Source organism: Topomyia yanbarensis, chromosome 2, assembly GCF_030247195.1.
Source record: "Topomyia yanbarensis strain Yona2022 chromosome 2, ASM3024719v1, whole genome shotgun sequence".
NCBI classification, from domain to species: domain Eukaryota; kingdom Metazoa; phylum Arthropoda; class Insecta; order Diptera; family Culicidae; genus Topomyia; species Topomyia yanbarensis.
In genome coordinates this window covers 427,050,602-427,056,914 of record NC_080671.1, presented here as the reverse complement: position 1 = coordinate 427,056,914, position 6,313 = coordinate 427,050,602, and positions in this window count along the sequence as shown.

Here is a 6,313-nt window from a genome sequence, read left to right as displayed (position 1 = left end):
ACAGAATACAATCCAACGGATAACTCATTTTAGACAAAAATCCACATGGGACTCTTATGCGTTTATGGGCAGTACAGTACTACGATGCAAGAACAAAGTGTTTGTCATCGACATCAAAGGCATGAAGCAGGCTGTTTTCGTCGATTGCCTCAAAGCAGCACACATCCAAAGCTACGAGTTATTTTTTTGTTGGAGACGAACCACTGCTACCAGTATTTTTAGATCTATTGTGGTATGCCCCTTCCTTAAACTAACACCGTTTTCGTTTTTAGCTTCCCAGTCACCAAATTTTCTGGCAGCGACCGCTCTGCTAGATTTCTGTCAGTCTTGGTTTGGCATCCCTGTCAAATTTCTGTGCGTATTCTGTCGGGTTAGTTGAGCATAGGGCGAATTCGGTTTCGCTAGCATTTTCTGCCAAATTTTGACAGGAACCGAGCAAAACCCGGTCATAACTCGGACATAAACTGTGTAAAGATCCTGGTCATTCCTACCTGGTAGAATTTAGCGCGAATTGAGCAGAACATCTGACAAAGATGTGGCAGGAAGCGTACAGAGATATTGTCCGTACATTCCTGGCTGGATTCTGGATAAAAGTGAGCAGCATCGGTTGGTTTAACCGCTTCTGTCAGAAACGGTTGTTGCATTTGAGCGAATTCGTTGCCATAATTCTCGCACAAATCGCGCAAAATGCTCGCAGAAACTCTGCCAGCATCAATTTTGGTTTGCTCAACTTTTGCTAACTCTCTGCTTGCCACGGTGGCTGGGTAACTGGGACATTGGTGTTCTTTAACGAGAGACACGTTAAGTAATGATGTGTAACTCATTATACAGATAGAGCTACTGTTCCGAGATTAAATTATTTGCCAAACATTTTCATCGAAATCGTTCTAGTTGTCATGTCTGTTTGTCGGTGGTAGCATTATATATTGACGGCTCTGCACGGGATAGATTGAAAAATGTATGGGAGTATTCACGTTTTCCAAGATCTGTTCATTTTTGCAAATTTTTCAATTGTGTACTATTGAAATACAAAATCCATATAGCAATGAACCTTAATCAGTGTTGCTGAACTCGTAAAAATAACTCTTGTATTTCTCATTCGCGTGTTCTCATTGCGCCCAACACTCGTATCCGAGTGTTCTCCATGCATGCCTTTCTTTTATTCACTCCCCAGCCGGGTAGAATTTCTGCGAGTGCCAGTCGGCCAAAAGCGACTCAAATAGCACATATTGAAACCCACTCTTTCGTTCGCACCCACCCACTGGCGCTCACTCCTACTGCTGCTACCACTCGTCCGTGCTCCCACTCGCCCATGCTCCCACTCGTCTGTACTCCCACTCGTAGCCACTCGCGCTCTTTAACGCGTTCGCCTTCACTCGCACTCTTGTAGTCGCTAGCGCTCTCGCTCCCACTCGCATTTCGTTCTTCGTTGGTAGACCAAGAATGTATGAAAATGAATTTATTCGGATATTTTAAGTACAAAGTCTAAGCCGCGGCTGTTTGAAGATAGATTTGCACAATACGTCTGGCTTTCGTCACCGGCACAGCACGTCATGGGAACGTCAAAATTAGTTATATGCAGTTAAATGGAGGCATTCACACACAACATCAACAGCACGGAATGCTTTGACGTACGGGAAGTGTGAACGAGAGACGCATTCAACTTATCTTGATGGAACGACGACGTGGCGTTGACGGACATTTACGTTGATGGAAGATAATGTATCGTCTGCATTGAGGTTGATATGACACTGGTATAACGGAAAAGGAAATGGCGCGGGAAATTCACGATTCATCGGTTCACTTTTTGTACAACGAAGTCATAAACGCAACCGAATGAAATGCAGTTGCGTTAAAACGTAAATTTAAAAAAATTGCAAAATCGCTTGGATTGACACTTTTAAATATGTGGAACCTTAACATGTCAAATATATATATATATATATATATATATATATATATATATATATATATATATATATATATATATATATATATATATATATATATATATATATATATATATATATATATATATATATATATATATATATATATATATATATATATATATATATATATATATATATATATATATATATATATATATATATATATATATATATATATATATATATATATATATATATATATATATATATATATATATATATATATATATATATATATAATTATCCTCAATGCTGCATATATGCACTTCTTAAAATAATTAGTTTGTTGGTCAAATATACCTATATTGAAGTTTGAGATTTTTTGTGGGATAATGAAATGACAGGAACAGTTTTTATTGTCAAATATATCACTGAAAGAATATATGCATAAATCACTCAGATAATTTTCGTAAAATATCGAATTAAATAGTTACTACAAGAGTCAGTCCCATAAAGATAGGAAATCCCAAAGAAAACGGGACAAATATGCGATCATGGGTAGTATACATCTATGACCATTCCTGGTACATTTTGCATTAAATGAATCGAATATTCGGATTAAATACATGGTTTCGAGACAAACGTATTTAATGCGGTTCACTACAAAAATTCAAACCCATTAACAAACATTGGCTTCTATAGAATATGTATGTAGGAGATCGACTACCGTCATAAAGTGGATTTCTAAACATAAGGACTTAATTTAATGAATATTTCGTGACCAATTCCAATATACGCTGTCCTTGTCCTCCAAATTACGACGGAATCAGAGCAAATCTATCAGCTGCAAGAAAAGTACTCTATGCGTTATATATTCTAAAACATTCGTTCACAGCCCTAAATTGATACAACCAGCGGACTATATTAGAAGAAATCTCTAGTGAATGATTTTGTGCACTTTCCACTAACCTGAACTCTGCACTTTAAAAGTGTGAGTAATCAAGCTGTTACTGAAAACTGCGAGCTGTCAAAACACATGTATTTGAAATGATAGAGATGGTACTCTCATAGACAGGCCAGTCGAACTAACCAGTCTATGAGATTTTTTTTTAGTAGAATGTTAAGTGCGTAATACGGTTCGAATTGAGTTTTTGTGCCACAAGCAATACTTGCATTGGAATAGTAATTTTTACTTGCTCGTCAACTCCTCACGCTGGCTTTTCCCAGATAACGAATTTACTGGTTTATTTTGCTGATTGGTATTTTCCCGAATGGGTTGTTTTGCCGAATTAAGTATAAAAAGTTTTTTTCAATGGCAATTAAATATTATAAAGGATGATTCAATATTTAAATTTGACAAAAAGCATGGATGTGGGATGATTAATTATAGAATTAATAGTCAAAATGTAAAGAATAGTTAAGGTAATTATTAAAATCAAACTTTAAATGAAGCGTCTTGGTGGAATGCTGAAAATGAAAATTTTGAAAATGCTGAATTTAAATGAAAATTAAAATGCCTAAAGAAATGAAATATCTCTGAATTAATTCACTTGCTTCTCTTATTCATACACATAATCTTAGGTTTAGATCATTTCAACAAGTATATACCAAAGTTTTATAAATCTGTACTAATTGAGATTTGAACATGACTGAACAACATTGTTTTCGGTAATACTGATTCTTCTTGACGAAAAAACAGTTTGCACATAGACTTGTGCGCCGCCGCGCCACTCCGCCGCCGGTAAATTTTAACAAACGCCGACGCCGAAAGGTAAATCGTTGACTCATAATTTTATCCACAAATCTAGGAACATTGTCTATGGTCCGAATATACGACATTAACTGATTCATAATTTATCGCATATTGATCTTTATTTGGTATTAGTGGTTGTTAATAAGATCACAAAATTAACAAAATCTTGATATTTTCTCGAAAATCATTACAGGACACTTGGGTTATAATTCATGGATCCATTCTTGCTACGTCTGGTTATGATTGCGAGCATATAAGTTACAATTCACCATTCGTGCGCGTGGAATGGTCTACAAATTAAAAAAAAAACGCTTCCACTTTCAAGATATAGTTAATGTCTGATCTTAATCTTTGCACGTAATAAATTTCACTGGAAGGATTTTTTTTTAATTTCGATTATAGAGGTTTTAACCTTAAGGTCTTTCGCCTCTTCGGGTTAGGAAAATCTCTTATGAAAAATTTCTAACCCTATGTGCGGGGTCGGGACTCGAACCCAGGTGCGCTGCGTACAAGGCAATCGATTTACCAACTACGCTACGCCCACCCCCTTTGGGACGTAGTTTATTATTAATCGCTTTTTAAACCAACTCAGAACAGTCGAGCTCGTGTACTAGACACGATTCACCAGTCGAGCTCGTAAAACTATTCATGATATAGTTCATGAAGTAATTAATTTTCCACATAATCTTAATATACTTACGTAAACAATTACGATAAACTCAGACTATTATTCATGGACTTTGGTTTTGAAATTTCTATGTGAGCTATTGTGTACAACCGCTAGCAACCAGTCTCACAGGCGCGAGCATTAGATTCAAGGACCTGTAACCCTGTTATTCGTTTGTTAAGATTCAGTGTAATGTTCGGAATTCAATGAAACTGCGCTGAGCATCAAAAATACATTACCTAGGCACAATTCATGTCCGTGAAATAATTAAGAAAACTATAAGACACGTGACTCTGTGTAAAAAATCCGACGGTAAGCTAAAGACTAAAATACCACGACGAGAATTTACGAAAATCATTGCACATCGTTCAATTTTTGACTTTTTTGTCAATAAAGTTAATACAAATCAATGGATCATCAAGTTATGAACTAGAATCATAAAAATATTAAACACATTCAGACACAACCACCTACTAAACATTTGAGTATAATGCCATCTTTTTTTGCGTGAACTAGTTTTGTGAAAACACAAAAATTATTTTCAATGCGAGGTTTATTTATCATTGATTGACTAGTGACCTATGTTGAAATTTTTTTCTCGAAGAATAGTTGGGCAGAGTGATCTTGACTTTTCGCGATGCTGGTGTACTGATGTGGTGATAGTAGAAAATAAAGTAATGTGTCTACCTTGAAAGGTGTTCTTACACGATCATTAAAAGTGACACTTCTGCGCAGTAATGCCATTAATAACGCCTCGTGTTAGGGTACCTGATATCTGAGGGATTCTAAAAGACGGTAAAGAAGACTAAATAGAAACAAAAAACAATGAAACGACAACAAGAATTAATTTCCTCAAGCAAAACAAAATCTGTTTTACTGTTGCTTAATTTCCCAAATATAGAACAATAAATAATTATTATGGGTCATTGAAATACAGTCGTTACTCTGCTTTCATTAAATTTGTCTATTGCAATCATTATTTCATGCGAAGTCGTAGTATGCGACATCGACAATTATTCTATTTCGTTCTTCAAATTTTTCTGTCAAAATTATTCTACCTTTCATTTATTATCTTGCATTTGGCAAGCAGGGTAGGAGCTTCAGTTGATAAAAAATATTTGATCTGGTTGCAAGAATTACATTTTGTGCAATGTGGTCAACAGATGTCGGTGGTACATCGTGGGCGATGATTTTTTTTAGAATTTTCTTAAAGCTGTAACGTCTGTTTGTATGTGCTGCGAAGTCTGTTACAAGAGAAACCAAAAATTTGGGAAAGGAATTGTACTTCATTGTTCAAAAAAGAAACTATCCTTAAAAAATTTTAGATTTTATTGCTGGATATCACATACATGCTTCCCTTCTGCCCAGAAGTGCGTAATATACACCCTTTACTTCTGCTCAGAAGTGTATAATCGGTACAAAAATGCAAACCCATTAGCCAGTATGGACTTTTGTAGAATATGTGGTATTATTTCCTTAACCCTCCGGAAATCGCACTTATGGCCCACTGAACGAGCAGCCGCTGTTGCTTTAAGACGATTTCGCTAGATTTTCAGAGCAGTGAGCACTCAGTGCACTAGCGCGACTTCCGAAAGGTTAAGGGGTTGCCTGGTGTAGTGGGTAAAAAACACTTTTTTTTATTCGTTTAATTGTTAGTATTGAACCTCTAGAAAAGCCCAGTGCAATCTCGGTGGCCACACTGATCTTCTTTTGTTCTAAACAACCATGCGTTTCAACGATTTCAGTCTATCGGCAACTTTAATAGCATCTTTCTCGAAACCGCATTTTTCAAATTGCCGATAACTCAAAAACCATTCAACGAATTGACTTGATTTTTTATGAGAATGCATAACATGTGTAGTCGATGAACTAAGTGAAAATGGAATACAAAAATCTTCCTCGTTATTTTGAAGAAAAGTGAACGAATTTTATTTTTCGTTTTTCTTATGCCATTTTCCGAAATTCCAACTGTTCTATATATTTTTTTGGTTCATCGAGTAA